Genomic DNA, 17562 nt, shown 5'->3' on the forward strand with positions numbered 1-17562 from the left:
TGTTGAAGAAAATTAATTATGTTGATTTTAATGTACTTTGTTTAGAAATATAATTAATTATATTATATGTTTAATTATGATATATTATATCTCAAGAAAAAAAATGATTTTGTTATTGATTTATAAATCAATTTACTCTTTAATATATTTTAATTTTGTTTTTTTACTTAATGTATAATATTATTGTTTGTTATATGTTAATATTTCTTTTTTCTAAATTCTAATTTTTTGTTGGCTACATCCAATTTTAAAATTTTAATGTAAAGAGATATGAACATTCCAATATAATAAGAACTTCTCTTATGCTTCCAGATGAATTATTTTAGTTTCTTTAGGTAAGTTGTCATTGTTTTATAAAAAATGGTGCAGTTTTATCTAAGATATTGGATTCAAATTTTCTATTTGTAACTGAAACGTTCTATCGATATATAATATATTGTATTAATATGAATCTCACACTCCCGTATTTTGACTAAGAATTTTGACTAAGAGCAAGCAAACAAACAGTGAGCAAACAACTGTTTTGGGAAAAGTTTTTAATATAAAAGCAAAAAAAAACATAGTTGTTTTAGACGGTTAACTGTAGTATATATTGTTATAGGTTAAATACATGATATGATATAAAAATCGTTATCTAATATAATATTAAGGAATTGTTAAATATATGATATGATATAAAAATCATTGCTTAGCATAATATTAAAAATTGTTTGATGTAGACTATATAGTGTTTGGTTTGTGCATCCAATCTAGACCAAATATTTTGTAGTTTATTATAATTTAATAAATTTCTAGTCTCTATTTTTTATATCTTGTGAATCTGATTTGGATAATATACTATCTCAAATAACTATAAAACATAATTCAATAGAAAAAAAAAAATCTTATGTAGGAGTTTAACTACTTATCCGGACAATAAAAGAAAACTCTCAATTCCTATACGGAATGTCTAGCATGAAGTTAAAGTTTAAAAATTCTGCTCCAACTTTCTATTTATATATATATATATATATATATATATATATATATATATATATATATATATATATATATATATATATATATATATATATATATATATATATATATATATATATATATATATATATATATATATATTTACATACATACATGTATTGTATCAAATTTCTAATGTGTGAAAACACACAATACGTGTTGTACTGTATGCCCCATCGGTCTATCGGCCATGTCCGGTCCTTAGATCCATCGAATAAGGCTGGGAGAGCTCGTATATAAAACATATCCACCGCCACCAGTCGAACGGCCTCATGGATGAACCGTAAAGGACCATCGGTCAATCGGTTTCACAAATGAACCACGTATTATATCACAAGGGACCATCGGTCGATCGGACTCGCAAACGAACCACGTTAAGGGGCCATCGGTTGATCGGTCTCGCAAACGAACCACATTATATCGCAAAGAACAATCGGTCGATCGGCCTACATATTAATTGCGCATTACTCCACAAAGGACCATCGGTCGTTCGGTCCCACACGAACAGTGCCTTAACTTATAAAGGACAATCATTTGATCAACCACCAGGTCGATCGGTCGATCAGTCTCCTAAGTGATTCGCATAGCGCTTTTTATATGACCATCGGTCGATCAGTTATAAATGAATGATTCACTTGTTAAAATCAGAAGATAACCAGCCTAGTCAAGCGGCCATCGGTCGCACGGCCAAACAACACCAGTCAATCGGATTAATTAACGTTAAACAAGTCAGTAATCTTGATTAGAGGATCATTGGGCCGTGATTAAGGAACCCTAATCACAGGCCCACACCGAAAACTATAAATAGGGCCCAAAGGCAGGTTGATGAGGATCTTTAATTCGCATTTATTACGGCAGTTATACTGATATACCGATCGGTTCATTAACTGACTTAAGCATCAAAGCCTTTTAGATAGGTACACTGATCGTCTGTTCAACCGATCGAGCGAGGAAGCGGATTTCTTGGAGAAGAAGTCATTGCAGTTGGGAGAAGAGGAGTAAGATCGAAGAGGTTCTTAGTAGACTCTTGGTCCCTACACCCGAAACACGTGTATTGCATAAATGTCTAATGTGTGTCAATTTTCGAGAACAACATAATACATGAATTGCATAAACTGTCTTCTAATGTGCCATCTTTTTGAAACACATAATACATTTCTAGAATGTTGTGTCAATTTTTAGAAACATGAAATACATGTATTGAGTATAATGTCTAATGTGCGTCGAAACATGAAATACATGTGTTCTAGAAAATCATTTTTGAAAGAGCAATAGAAGGATATATTTTTAACAATAAAATGTTGTTGAGAAAAATCACATGTACTTGAAACTAATTAAGTCAATCAAAACTCTCATCTTGTTGTGTTCTAGCTTCTCCGCATGTAGGAATAGATACATCTAACTACTTTAAATCAGACTTTAAGAAGTTTTCAATGTTAAAATGCAAACTTCTTTTTTTTTTCACTTGTATCCCACATCCCTGAAAAAGTTAAAGGAAGATATAATTCAGGTTTAGCTTGGTGTATAGATAGTAGTGATACAAGGAGCCTAATGGATAGGGGTGGACAAAATATTTAAATTTTTAAATCTAATGTATAGTAATCCAAATTTATATCACTTGTATTTAAATGTTTTTTTTTTCAGATCCAAATGCACCTTTTGGATTTTAAATCCATTTTACTTAATTGGATTTAGATGAGATTTAAATGGATTTTTTCCATATCCAAATTGACACTTTTGAATTTTAAATTCAATCCACTTAATTGGATTTATATTAGATTTAAATGATTTTTTTCCAAATCCAAATCCAGAGTTTTCAATTTTAAATTCAGTCCACTTAATTGGATTTATATCAGATTTAGATATAGATACTTTTTGGATTTTTGAAAATCCAAAATAAAGTGTGTCTAATTCAACTCAAAGCGACACAGGACCAAATCAAGTCAAATCGACCAAAGTTCAAGGTCGAGTAAAATGCACCAAGTCAAAGGCCTAATTAAAACAACTCGAGCCAGAAGTTCAGGTTAAGTTGGTTTGAGTCGAATGGTCAAGTCGAGTCGATCTTGACTAAAGGTCATGCCGGCTCGACTTAATAGTCAAGTATTAGATTAGTTTCATTAAATTTAATTCAATTAACAACATGGATTGAGTCTAGATTTAATCCAATTTAAATTAGATTAGAAAAACATACAAATTTGATTGATATGAATGGGTCAAATGTATTTAGATATTCTAGTTAATATGAATATGGATTATAGATCCAATCTATTATTGGAACTATAATAGATCTAAATTAGATTTTGAAAAATTCAATCCATGCCCAACTGTACTAGTGGATACTCATCTAAATTCTTAGCTACACTAATCTCTTGGTGTTCTAAGAATCAATCAGTTGTGGCATTATTATCCTATGAGACTGAGTATGTTACTGATTCATATGCATCTTGCAAAGCTATTTGGCTTGATCAAATTTTAAAATAAATGATAGTGGATATTGAAAAGCTTATAGTTGATAACAAACCAAATTTAAATCTAGCACCTAATCCTATCATATGGCATTAACAAGCACACAAAAATTAGATTTCATTTAATAAGGAAACAAGCTAAGGTTGATGTTGGTGCTTTATTGAATTACAAGTAGTTAATGTATTAACTAAACCTTTAAAGAGAAACAAGTTTGAAAGGCTCAAAGTTGAGTAGTGTATAGTATCCTTCCTTGAGTACTTGTATTAATAGAAGTGTGATAGTTAATTAGTAAAAGTTTGTTATTTAGTTTGAGAACCATATGTGACCGACCGAGACAATCTCGAACAACACATTGTGACACCATGTCGGCAAAGACATTTTCACCATAATAACTCAGTGATCTAAGATGAAATCATGTCAGCAAAGACATCTCGATCAGGATAAATAATGATCAGGCATAATTGACAAAGAGATTAAGACATAAGATGGATTAGCAAAACCCTAAATAACTTGAGAAAGGCAACTACCTAGGCAAACTCAAAAAGGTAAAAGCCTATAAAACCCCAATAAATAGCATTGTTCACGAGGAAACTATGTTATTTTCATTCTAGCATTTGTTACAGTCTTACGCACATACCTGACTTGAGCATCATAGTGTCTTTCAGACACCCATTTCTCGTATTGGATGTTGATGACAACAACTCTTAATACATCTCGAACTATCTTGAAGTGAAGAAGTAGACATAATGGATTGAAGGTCGAAGAGTACTCGAAAGTGCTTTTTAATATAATGTCATTCTAGAGTATATTTCTAGATTCAAGCCGATAATTAAACGACGACAATACATCAAGATTACTGAACATCAATATAACAAAACAAAATAAGTGTAAAACTAACATCAAAGTACATAATGACTTCATGATGCTAAGGGAAGATGATTTTTTGTCGACATCCCCAACATTAGAAGCATTGTCGTCATCGACATCAATTTCGCGACTAGAACTAATGTCTTATGATGAACACCCTTGTTCACATCAGCGATGTCAAAGAGTAGCGCAGCCTGACGAAGGGCCTTTTTAAGGTCTTCTTCAAGCTTAGATAAGATATACTTTTGAAGCTCCAACAACCCCCTGACCATCCCCTCACGGGAAAATTTCTTCACGAAGTATAAATATCTAATAGGTTCCTCGGTCCAACAAAAGGGAAATTTTGGTTATTATTAGCGTAGAAGTACTAATGCACAATTGGATTCACTATGATCCTAAAAGACCTGATTTTTAATTTTTTAAAGGACGACGAATAAGGGGAGAACAAGCAAGACCTAGCCTACTCGATCAAAGATACCCAAATTGTTGGATAAACTTAAATGTGGGTAGTTGGAAGTTGCTATATTAATTGTCTAGGAGATTGCAAAAGGTTGAGAGTGGGTCTAGCTATGATTAAGCATGCAATAGAGTTCATTAATTGTGAGTTAGGTAGTGGTTATATTTAATGAATGTAGTTGAAGGGTCATGTTCAGAGGCCTATAAAAGAACCATGTAGTGCTTCATTTCATATACAATAAAATTTGAATACAAAGAGTGTTTATCTAGATAGACTTGTTTGTCAACAAATTGGCATCAAAGCTTGAGAGCCTGAGTGTTTGAGTGAGTTAGAGAGTTTGATCGAGATGGCCAGCTTAGCTTAGAGCATGCCCCTACCGAAGTTATCAAAAGGTGCCAGCTATGATAACTGGAGCCTGCAGATGAAGGCTCTCCTTGGTTCCCAAGAAGTATGAGAGGTGGTAAAAAATGAGCACCAAGAACTAGAGGACGTTGGAGAAATGACAATATCCCAGCTTGTTACGTTAAAAGCAACATGAGCAAAGGACAAAATGGCTCTATACATGCTGTACCGAGCTGTTGTTGAGTCTGGCTTTGAGAAGATAGCAAATGCTATGACTTCAAAAGAAACGTGGGATATTTTAGAGAAGGCAAACAAAGGGGATAATCGTGTGAAGCAAGTTCGGCTTCAAACTCTCAGAGGCAAGCTTGAAAGGATGAGGATGAAGGAAGTTGAAGGGGTTACTGAGTACGTCTCCCGAGTCGAGACCGTAGTGAATCAGCTCGATAGAAATGGAGAGACGTTGCTCGTTTGTCGAGTGGTGGAGAAAATCTTGAGGTCGTTAACCGACGACTTCGAGAATATAGTTTGCGCAATAGAGGAATCCAATGACTTGACAGCGCTCTCAGTGGAGGAGCTTGTTGGGTCGCTTGAAGCGCATGAGTAGCGAAGAAGGAAGAAGAAGGAGGAGTCCCTTGATCAAGCACTCCAAGCAAAGGCAACCATTAGGGAGAAGAAGGTTCCTTATACTCAGAACACTCGAGGCCGAGGTGGTAGAGGCAGAGGAGAATATGAAAGAGGTCAAGAACAGCTCAGCCAACAAAACTGGCATGGCCGAGGACAAGGTGGAGGTCGAGGTGGTAGAGGCCGAGGAGGTTAGTCGAACAACTCAGGAGTTGAGTGCTTCAAATGTGGTAAGTATGGTCATTTTGCTAAAGACTGCTACTCAGGAGTCAAATGTTACAATTGTGGGAAGGTTGGACATTTTGCAAAGGATTGTCAATCTAAAAGCAATAAGGAAACGAACTTCCTTTCTGAGGATGCTGAGGAAGAAGAAATATTGATGATGTCCAGGAGATCAGGTGCCGAGCTAAGTCCGAGTTGTTCTGACAACTTAGTTTGGTACCTTGATACAAGAGCAAGCAACCACATGTGTAGGGATGAGAATCTTTTTAAGGAGCTCACCAAAGTTGAGGCTGGACACGTATAATTTGGAGATGCATCAAAGGTGACAGTAAAAGGTCGGAGTACAATTTGGTACCTACAAAAGAACAACCGAGTTGGAGAAATTAGAGACATTTACTTTGTACCCGATCTCAAGAGCAACATATTGAGCATGGGCCAACTAATGGAGAAAGGCTACTCGGTTATGATGAAAGACCGAGTACTATACTTAAAAGACAAGGCAGATCGATTGATTGCCTGAGTAGAGATGAAGAAGAACAAGATTTACAAGCTGGACTTGAAAATAGTCCGAGAGAGGTGCTTGAAACTTGATGTGAAGGATGAAGCTATGAGGTGGCACTTTCGGTTTGGCCATTTGCATTTTGGTGGACTTGCCAAGTTGGTGAAAAAGGAGATGGTGCGAGGACTCCCGACTGTGGAGTTTGAAAAGAAATTCTATGAAGAGTGCGTTCTCGGGAAGCATCCGAGGACCTCATTTCCAAGGACTACCGAGTATCGGGCAAAGGAACAACCCAGATTAATTCACACAGACATTTGTGGACCAATTACCCCTGAATCTTTTAGTGGGAAAAGGTATTTCATTTCTTTCATAGATGATTTTTCAAGAAAAATATGGATGTATTTTTTGAAGGAGAAATCTGAGGTGTTCCAAGTGTTTAAAAGGTTCAAAGCAATGATTAAAAAGGAGACCATCATGCCTATCAAATATGTTAGGTCTGACCGAGGAGGCAAGTTCATCTCATCTGAGCTCATGAAGTATTGTGAGGAGCAAGGAATAAGGAGATTTCTGACAGCACCATACTCACCCCAACAGAACGGAGTAGCTGAGAGGAAAAATCTAACCATACTTGACATGGTTTGAACAATGTTGAAAAGTAAGAACATGCATAAGGAGTTCTGGGCAGAAGCAGTGCAATGTGCCATCTATGTGCAAAATAGATATCCACATGCTAAGCTGAACGAGAAGACACCGCAAGAAGTCTGGAGTGGAAGAAAGTTGAATGTTTCTCACCTCAAAGTGTTTGGCAGCATTGCTTATGGTCATGTTCTAGCTCAACAAAGGACCAAACTTGAAGATCGAAGCAAGAAGTACGTCTTTATTGGATACGATGAAAAAACCAAGGCGTATAGGTTGTTCAACCCAATAACAAAGAAGGTGATTATGAGCCGAGATGTTCAAGTTGATGAAGATAGTGTGTGGAAGTGGAACAACTCAGAGAAGAAGTCTAGAAGCTTGGAAATAGATACACCATCAGTTGTGAGAGATCATGAGACTTCTGATGAAGAAGATGAACCTCTACAGACTAGAGCGTGAAGCTTGCAAGACATATACAACTCGACTAACGAAGTATATGTTATATGTTTCTTGGCAGATTCAGAAGACTTGAGCTTTGAAGAGGCTGTGCAGGAGAAGAACTGGCAAAAGGCGATGAATGATGAGATTGGAGCAATCGAATGCAACAACATGTGGGAGCTAACCCATCTACCCAAAGGAGCTCGACCTATTGGCGTAAAGTGGGTGTACAAGAAGAAAACAAATGTTGATGGTGAAGTCGAGCGATATAAAGCTTGACTTGTAGTGAAAGGGTACAAGTAGAAGGAAGGAATAGACTATGATGAAGTATTCGCTCTAGTGACGAGGATGAAAACAATCAGGTTGTTGATTTCCTTAGCAGCTCAACATAGATGGACAATCTTGCAGATGGATGTGAAGTCGGCATTTTTGAATGGAGTCTTGGAGGAGGAAGTATATGTTGAACAACCACTTGGATACATGCGAAGAGGCAAAGAGAAGAAAGTGTTGAGATTGAAGAAGGCACTTTATGGCTTGAAGCAAGCTCCACGAGCATGGAATGAAAGAATTGACACCTACTTCAAGAAGAATGGGTATGAGCAGTGCCCTTATGAACATGCTCTTTACGCAAAAAAGAAAGGAGAAGATGTGATGTTCATTGCCCTCTTTGTTGATGACCTTATCTTCACGGGTAATAATGCCGAGCTAATTGAAACATTTAAAGAAGTGATGAAGAAGGAGTTCGAGATGACCGACTTAGGTCTTATGAAGTATTTCCTTTGTTTAGAAGTTGTTCAAGGGAAGGACGACATCTTTGTGTCGTAGGAAAGGTATGTTGAGGAGGTCTTGAAGAAGTTTAAGATGACGAGTTGTAACCCGGTTTCCACCCCTATGGAACCAGGCACAAAACTTTCTAAATAAATAGATTAAGACTGATTTAATGCGAGCAAATACTAAGTCTGATTGGAAGTCTCAGGTATCTTACCAATACTAGACCAGATTTAATGCTGAGTATTGGAATAACAAGTCGGTATATGGAGGAACCGAGGTATACTCAGTGGAAGGCCCTAGAGAGAATTCTAAGGTACGTGAAAGGAACAATGTCACTTGTCCTGATATATACTAGGATGGATGACTACTGACTAGTCGGCTACTCGGACAGTGACTGGTGTGGAGATGTTGATGACTGGAAAAGCACGTCTGGATATGTATTCTTCATGGGGAGCACGGTGTTCACCAAAGAAACAACCCATTGTAACATTGTCAACATGTGAAGCAGAGTACGTTGCAGCATTCTGGAGTATCTGCCATGTAGTTTGGCTTAGAAACCTTCTAAGCAAACTGGAATTGAAGCAAGAAGAGGGGACTGTGATCCGAGTTGATAACAAGTCGGCCATTGAATTGGCAAAGAACTCGGTCAATCATGAGAGAAGCAAGCACATTGATATTCGTTTTCACTTCATTCGAGAACAAGTGAAAGAAGGAAATGTAGAGTTGGAGCACGCCAAAAGTCGAGCACAAGCTGCAGATATGTTTACAAAGCCGCTGCCATCCTCTTTGTTTGAAAACAATAAGATATACTCGGAATGAAGGACAAGAAGATCATTTAAGTTTACAGGGGGATTTTGTTGGGTAAACTTAAATGTGGGTAGTTGAAAGTTGCTATATTAATTGTCTAGGAGATTGCAAAAGGTTAAGAGTGGGTCTAGCTATGATTAAGCATGCAATAGAGTTCATTAATTGTGAGTTAGGTAGTTGTTATATTTAATGAATGTGGTTGAAGGGTCATGTCGAGAGGCCTATAAAAGAACCATGTAGTACTTCATTTCATATACAACAAAATCTGAATACAAAGAGTATTTATCTAGAGAGACTTGTTTGTCAACATAAATAAGCAGGTCACGAGGATAAGTACGTATAATGATGAAGGAAAACATAGGGCAAGGGTTTCAAATTCAAGGCCATGCTTATAACTCTGAAGGCTTGAAGGCCAACCCAACTGTAGGATGAAGTTGCGTACGAGCCACGTTTCACATGTAGGACTCCCATGGTCAATTTGTCAAGAAAGGAAACGAACATGCAACTCATAGAACATAACTAAAATTTGATTCAAATTTTACATTTTGAATGAGTCATGAATACGGTTCAAATTGTCCAGTCCTTGCTTAGGACCAAACATCAAAAGCTATTTTGTTTAGTACGATATTAAACACGTTTGAGTGACTGATTTGTTTAGAAAGACTCTTTCTCCTTCCAATTTTGGGATTCAAAAACAAACTTTGAATACCAAGAAAGAACGACATAGAATCTAATATTAGATTCAAGTAAACTATTTGTGAATAATATAATGCGTTCTAAGTCAGTTATTAGTACCAGATTTGAACAATAATTAATACATCAATCCTGGTTTGGTAAAATTATATTCATCAGGTCATATCCAAAACCAATGACAGTCCCACATTCATCAGGAATCTGACAAGAAACTGGAACTTGGAATATAAAAGCAGAATACATAGTCAAAACAAATCATACCTTTCTCGGCCTTTTGGCTAAGATCAAGTGTAGTATCTGTTCTTATCAGTTTAATATCTGATATGTGAACCATTGGTTCACACGATATTAAATTTATTTTTTAAGGGAAAGGGTCTTCTGCAGTGGCTTGCTACTGTGGCTCTTGAGCATCACCTATGTTTTGCACTATTGCAAAGGCTCGGTGCATCCCTCCTATATCAGTTCACTCTTTTGTAATTTTAGTAGAATTGAATTCTTTTTACGCCTTGTTCTTTTAGAATTTTTTTTTTCTGATTATTTTGTTACTTTTTACTTCTTATACTTATATAATTATGAATTTGAAGTGTTGCAAAATTCCTTTTACTTTCTGATTATTTTGTCATTATTTCCTCTTGTTTCCTCTGTATCTCCCGACTTAACAATGTCCATCCCACCAAATTTAAATTTAGAGTGCTGTTTGACGTGTGCAGGTGTGTATTGTAGAAAAAGGTGTCAAAATGTTCAACAAAGAAACATTATGAAAGTTCAGTTTCAATATCATTGACATTAGATGTTTGTGCGTAATCCTTTAGAAATATCAGAAAAATTCATATTACTATGAAATGACAATACAAAACACATTTTTGTGAATATTAGATAGCTCCAAAGAAGGATCACATACAGAAGAATTTAACCATTTCAAACATTTGACATTTGATCACTTTGAACCATATATATCGTGTAGAGTACAGTGCTTGTCTCTCCTGTCCTTGATTCCACATGCTATCACTCATGGAGTCGGTCCATGATTACAAAGAACAAATATCGATCCGGAAAAGAAGATCCTAAATATGCTCTGAGGAATATTTTTCATAAGCCCTATAAGATATAATATCAAACTCTATTTATTAGCTTTCCACGCAAGTGTCATTGGTAATGATGGTCTCACATTGCATAATTATGCACAACCCCATTTAAATGATACATCGGTCAAACAATTTGGTGAAATTATGCCGACTTTGTAAGACCATCTTGTTAGTATACACTACAAACGTTTTTCATACTTGTGTTACCTCCGAAGACAGACATTAGTGAAGGCATAGGTCTCTTGGCTAACCATCACTTTTTGCGCAATTTGTTTTCTCTCAGCTAGAAATACCAGTAGCATCATGTTGTTACCGTTCATAATTAGATAAATTATGACTAATCATTTTACAATTTGAACAAAATAGTGACAATTTCTCATACTCCACATCAGCAAACACAATTTCTTGTCTTTCCACTAAAATTTGATTAGGCAAATCAAATAAAAAATCAGTATTGATCAAAAACACGTGTAGGAAACCTTGGGACTTATTATTAGTATAATTATCTAAAGATAAAGGTGTATTAATTCTACATGTTGGTGAGAAAATTGCTTTCCGTTGTCAATACTTTGGGAGGTCATGAATGCGAATCCAACATTGAGTTTGTGAGTTTCATAGAAACTTGGACAAAATCTTTAGTCCAAAAAAAAACATGAAGGATTCCAGGAGACAAATTTCAAACTCCAACTGCCAAAACTCTTATTCCTTGAGCTAAGAAAAAACAAATTAATATAATCCTTTGTCAAAAGGAATTGCCTTCCATTGAAGTTAGCTTCACAGAGCAGTGAACACCTCCCATTCCCAACCGAGGATGTAGATATCAGGCTGGTACTTCCACAACCCTTCATGGCCTAGTCTAGTTTGCTTGAATGATCAATTTTTTTGTCAAAATCCTCTAGGGATGGTAAAGATTTTCATACATAAAAAGAAAAGATTTTGCTTGCTATAGTTGGAGTTGTTCAAAATTTATTTTATCGGATATACTTCCTTTGCTTTTCTTTTTCCCAAGTGGATACAAGCATATAAACATGTTATATCACATCTACAAGTTCTTCCTAACACAAAAATGACACAGCATAATGTTGATCTTGATGTGTGCTCTAGAAGAAGCTTTATGTAAAACCGTAAAAGAATGAAAGTTTTGGATAAAAAAAAGTAAAGTTTAAGACATTGCTGTCAAACAAAGAAATTTTGCTGGAAAATTCCAAATTAGAGATGGTGATGAAATGGGATAATCCTAAAATATGGAAAATATGTAGTATTGTAAGATTAGTTGGATACTATAGAAAATTTGCTTAAGCGTCCTCTAAAATTTTGATGTCATTAACTAAGTTAATTCACAAGAATCAACCATTCACTTGGACAAACCAATATAAATAAAGTTCTAATGAGATGAAGACATGTGTAACAAGTTCACCTCTATTAATAATTCAAAATCTGAATAAGAATTTTGAGTTCTTTCTTATGCTTCCAACCTCTATTATAAACAATTATCTGGTTTGCCTCAATTATTCTCTTTGTCAACTTAAAACCTTATATAAGAATTTCAGAGTCTAACTTTAATGATACTTATTAGTCATATCAAATAGCTCTCCCAAATCTTCTGCGTATATCAATTTTTTCCCATTTCACAATCATGAAATTCTATTCATCAATCTTTGGTGAGTTGTCCCTCCAAATAGAAGTAATACAAATTTTATCTAAAATATTGAATAACATTACTAAAATTTGATTCAAATTTTACATTTTGAATGAGTCATGAATACGGTTCAAATTGTCCAGTACTTAGTTAGAACCAAACACCAAAAGCTATTATGTTTAGGACGATATTAAACATGTTTGAGTGACTGATTTGTTTAGAAAGACTCTTTCTCCTTCCAATTTTGGGATTCAAAAACAAACTTTGAGTACCAAGAAAGAAAGACTAAGAATCTAATATTAGATCAAAGTAAACTATTTGTGAAGAATATATTGCGTTCTAAGTCAGATATTAGTATCAGATTTGAACAATAATTAATACATCAATCCTGGTTTGGTAAAATTATATTCATCAGGTCATATCAAACCAGTGACAGTCCCACATTCATCAGGAATCTGACAAGAAGCTGGAACTTGGAATATAAAAGCAGAATACATAACCAAAACAAAGCATACCTTTCTCGGCCTTTTGGCTAAGATCAAGTGTAGTATCTGTTCTTATCAGTTTAATATCTGATATGTGGACCATTGGTTCACACGATATTAAATTTATTTTTTTAAGGGAGAGGGTCATTTGCAGTAGCTTGCTACTGTGGCTCTTGAGCATCACCTTTGTTTTGCACTACTGCAAAGGTTAGGTGCATCCCTCCTGTCTTAGTTCAACTATTTGAAATGTCTATCTGTTATACTAAGATTTTATCAATATAAAGTCTGTTTTTACTTTTTGTTTAAGCTTTTTTATACTATTATAAATTTATTTTTTTCCTGAATTAATTTAATTATCCTAAGCTCATTGAAATTGTCAGTGTTAAAATACATTTTTTTTTATGTCACACGTCCCTAAGAAGATTAAAAAATGTCTATAATATCTCACAAGGAATTCAGATTGCAAAACTGAATTATAGTCCATGCACCAAGAACAATAATAAGTAATAAGTATACTGTTTATAAATCTTCATTTCATCTGCATAACTGTTGAAAACTCTCCCTCATTCTCAAATATCAACACCCAATTTCCAAAACTAGCCCACTGCCTAATGTACTTTCTTTCTCTCCCAACAACATTCACAATTTTGGTGCAGTTGCCTTTTAGTTTCTAACTTCTCATCATGACAAAGTGATTGGTTTTAAAAGGAAGCCACTATTTTTGGGAAGGAATAGAGTGGAATAGAAATAAAGAGTTTGGAGAACCAGAAAAAGAAAGAGGCAACACTCAAAAAGAAAATAACACAAATAGAGAAGTAAGGGACAAGAAACAGAGAAAGTATAGAGAATAGAGAATAAAAGTATGTTTTGTCTCATTCTTTTCCATGATCTAGAGTGGGATACTAAATAAATGTCTTATGTTTTCATTGTCGTTTCTCGTATATGAAGTATAAGCATTGGATTGTGGTCCATTTGGTTGTTTGGTGTATGTTTGTCTTTTGTTTTCTTCTTCTGTCCTTCCCTTGCATGAAGTGTGTCATGGTCGTGTGTGTATAGCAAAGCCACCGTGAACATGTTTTCATGCGTGAATAAAAGAAACATGTCTTCTACTTGAATATTCCAATGATGTGTTTGTAGAATGTTGCGATTGTATGTGGTGAGTCTGTTATTTATAGTGCAGCCTTTTATAGTTCTAGATTGAACTAGATGCCTACACAACACCATATATATTTATAATGCCATATAGAATCTATATTCCTATTGATAATATGAGTACACTTCAATACATGGTAGTTCCAAACTGCTTTTTGCATGCCTGACAAATGCATCAGCCACGTTTCAAGGCTGAATGAATGATAGTTGTAAAGATGTGTTGAGGAAATTTGTTCTCAATTATTTCGATGAAACCTTGATATGTAGTTCATCATAGAATGAACATATACATCATTTAGAAGTGGTTCTCCATACTCTTGAACAATAACAATTATATGTGTTTCGGATACAAGGTCAAACGTCCACTTAAATAATTCTTAGATCTTTCGAGTCTCCCCATGTTACTTGCTCTCCATTCGATGTTCCTGTTCATCAGTTCATCAGGTGTACTGGTTAAAGATACTCTGAGGTTAAGGTCCGTGTAGGACTAATCGGTTAAAACAATAAATGTTGTAATTAATATGATATAAAAATTCCAACAACCATACCTTTGACCTTTATCTATAGTTTTCTCCATGGGCTCGTGATTAGAATTGGGCTTAATCACTGCCTAATCATTTTTAAACCTAATTAGTGACCTGTTTACACTAATTAAATGATTGGCTAGTTTATTGGCACGTCGTTCGGCCAATGATGATCGATCGGCTCGACTACATAATTTGTATAAAAGACTAGAGTGGAATTCTGTGAAGAGTCCAACTAATGACAACTGGGGAGATCTAACGGGCACTCGATAATATCTCTAAAAACCTTCTTTGAAGTAGTCTCCACGATCGGCTCTTTTTGACATGACTGATCGGTCGTAGTTGACTCAGCCAACCAGCCCATATAATACAATATGCTTGATTTTCCAAAGGTTCATTTAGAGTAGGTGTTGCTATGCATGTTTTAAAATTGAAAGCTCTTAAGAACTTGGCTTCAGCAAACAAAATTGAAACAATTATATGGACTTCTCGAGTTAAGTGGATATTATTGATGATTTGTGAAAGGATACGCTAAGCTAAAATCACCTGAAGTTACAAAGTCCCACATTAGTCAAGACTCTGAAAAGCAGTTGGAAATCAGAATATAAATGTTCAACTCTTACCCTTTTGAAAGCATACCTTTCTCGGCCTTTTGGCTAAGATCAAGTGTAGTATCTGTTCTTATCAGTTTAATATCTGATACGTGAACCATTGGTTCACTCGATATTAAATTTATTTTTAAAGGGAGAGTGCCAAGTGCAGTAGCTTGCTATTGTGGCTCTTAAGCATCGACCTTGCTTTGCACTACAGCAAGGGATATGCATCCCTCCTACTTCAGTTAAGTTTTTTATAATATTAATAGTTGTCTTTGAGCCTTGTATCATATATTTTGATTTAATCTCATGCACTGGGTTTAGGTAAAATTGTCTAACCACTATAAATCAGAGATTCAAGTATGGTATGTTATCTTATTTAAATTGAATCAATTATTCTCTGTTTCACCCATAAGGGTAGAATAATGTCATTAAGTAGTCTACTTTAAATCTTCTAGCTTTCGAAAAAATGAGTTCATGGCTTTAATTATAGTAAACAGCTAAAATTTGTCACACTACCAAACAAGCCTTCCAACTCCATTATTTTAGGTGCAAAATGATCCAAGACAAGTGAACCCTATGTTGCTGACAAGAATTTTTAAACTAAAATTCCTGCATAATGGTAAATTTTTACTTTACAAGGAGGAGTGGATCATGCTCCGATGCAAGCACATCCACATCACATTTGGCATATGATTTATAGGAATTCCATTGTCAAACCTTATAGCATGACATTGATGGATCACAATGCACAAACCTTACCACCTGAATTTTGTGATCATCATAATTCTTTAACGGAAGGAGCAGCTCCTTTGAAAGTGAAACCATACCATTATAGAATGAGCATACACATCATTTAGAAGTGGTTCTCCAGATCCTTCAACAACAACAATTATATGCTCAATTTTCCAAATCTTCAATTGGAATGTAGGAAATTGATTACTTAGGACATATTCAGTTGGATTAAGTGTTGCTATGGATACTTCAAAGTTGAAAGCTACTACGTGATTTCTTGCATTAACCAGATATTATTGACAATTTGTGAAAAGATATGCTTGTCTAGTAGCACCTTTACCATCTGAATCAAGTTACAAAGTCCCACACTAGTCAAGACTCTGACAAGCATCTTGAACTCAGAATATAAAAGTTCAACACTAACTCTGTTCAAAGCATACCTTTCTCGGCCTTTTGGCTAAGATCAAGTGTAGTATCTGTTCTTATCAATTTAATATCTGATATGTGGACCATTGGTTCACACGATATTAAATTTATTTTTTAAGGTTAAGAGTCAATTGCAGTGGCTTGCTACTGTGGCTCTTGAGCATTACCTTTGTTTTGCACTACTGCAAAGGTTAGGTGCATCCCTCCTAGTTCAGTGAATTTTTTTAACATATTAATAGTTGTCTTTGTGCCATAAGTGTCATATATTATGATTTAATCTCATGAACTGGGTTTATGTAAAACTGAATACAATTATCTAACAACTATAAACCAGAGAGATTGAAGTATGGTATCTGACCCAAGTGGGAGCATCAATCTGATGGAACTTAATTGGCTTCTAACTCAAGTGGCAACAATGTTCAAATCCTCACCAATCTTCTAAAGAACTCTTAATTCCATCACTAATTCTTCATCTACAACATTCACTAAAAAATTTCTCACACGCTAGCCAATAAACAACTCCAAATTCCCAATGCTATTTTGAAAAAATATATGTATAAACAATAAACAATCAGGGGAGTTGTATACCACCCTGATGTGATTGTTTTAACAAAAAAAATTATTATGGTGATTATACATTTTTTTTTGTTCTATTTATTGCTTTTTGGTATATCATAAAAGCAAAAGTAACAATTATATGTTTATTTTGCTTTAACATGTCTCTTATGTGAAGGTCCTTTTTCAGCTTAAGCATGAATAAAAGACCTAACTTAGGTTATCGGACAGCTAGGACCGATAGTCAAGGAATTTGTAGGACAGAAGGGAAAATAGTTTAAATTACAAACTGAGATACAAGAGTGACTCAAATTGAAATCTGAAAATAACTAAATCAAGAATTGTTCTTCTCTGCATCAAGTTTGTTCTTCATATGCAATCTAGGTTTATTAAGATGGTATCAGAGCTCTTCTAGAGCTCGGCTGCGCATCATTGGTTCTTCTTTTTCCTTGATTTGGGTGCTACGCATCGTATATGTTAATTCTTTTGAGGTCTTATATGGTCACAATATAAAAGCTGAAGGTCAGAATAT

The 17562-nt window shown here is 35.0% G+C and overlaps 4 non-coding genes across 4 annotated transcripts; all 4 read left to right on the forward strand.

Moving 5' to 3' along the window:
• The first annotated feature begins 10093 nt into the window (after positions 1-10093).
• On the forward strand, positions 10094-10289 carry LOC114170876. Its single transcript, XR_003601236.1, has one exon. It is a non-coding gene; the product is annotated as a U2 spliceosomal RNA (small nuclear RNA).
• A 2782-nt stretch (positions 10290-13071) lies between these two features.
• Positions 13072-13268, forward strand: LOC114170874. Its single transcript, XR_003601234.1, has one exon. It is a non-coding gene; the product is annotated as a U2 spliceosomal RNA (small nuclear RNA).
• Positions 13269-15356: 2088 nt separating this feature from the next.
• LOC114170880 lies at positions 15357-15550 on the forward strand. The gene has a single exon (XR_003601240.1). It is a non-coding gene; the product is annotated as a U2 spliceosomal RNA (small nuclear RNA).
• A 935-nt stretch (positions 15551-16485) lies between these two features.
• LOC114170875 lies at positions 16486-16681 on the forward strand. The gene has a single exon (XR_003601235.1). It is a non-coding gene; the product is annotated as a U2 spliceosomal RNA (small nuclear RNA).
• The last annotated feature ends 881 nt before the right edge of the window (positions 16682-17562 follow it).

Source organism: Vigna unguiculata, chromosome 11 (assembly GCF_004118075.2).
Source record: "Vigna unguiculata cultivar IT97K-499-35 chromosome 11, ASM411807v1, whole genome shotgun sequence".
NCBI classification, from domain to species: Eukaryota; Viridiplantae; Streptophyta; class Magnoliopsida; order Fabales; family Fabaceae; genus Vigna; species Vigna unguiculata.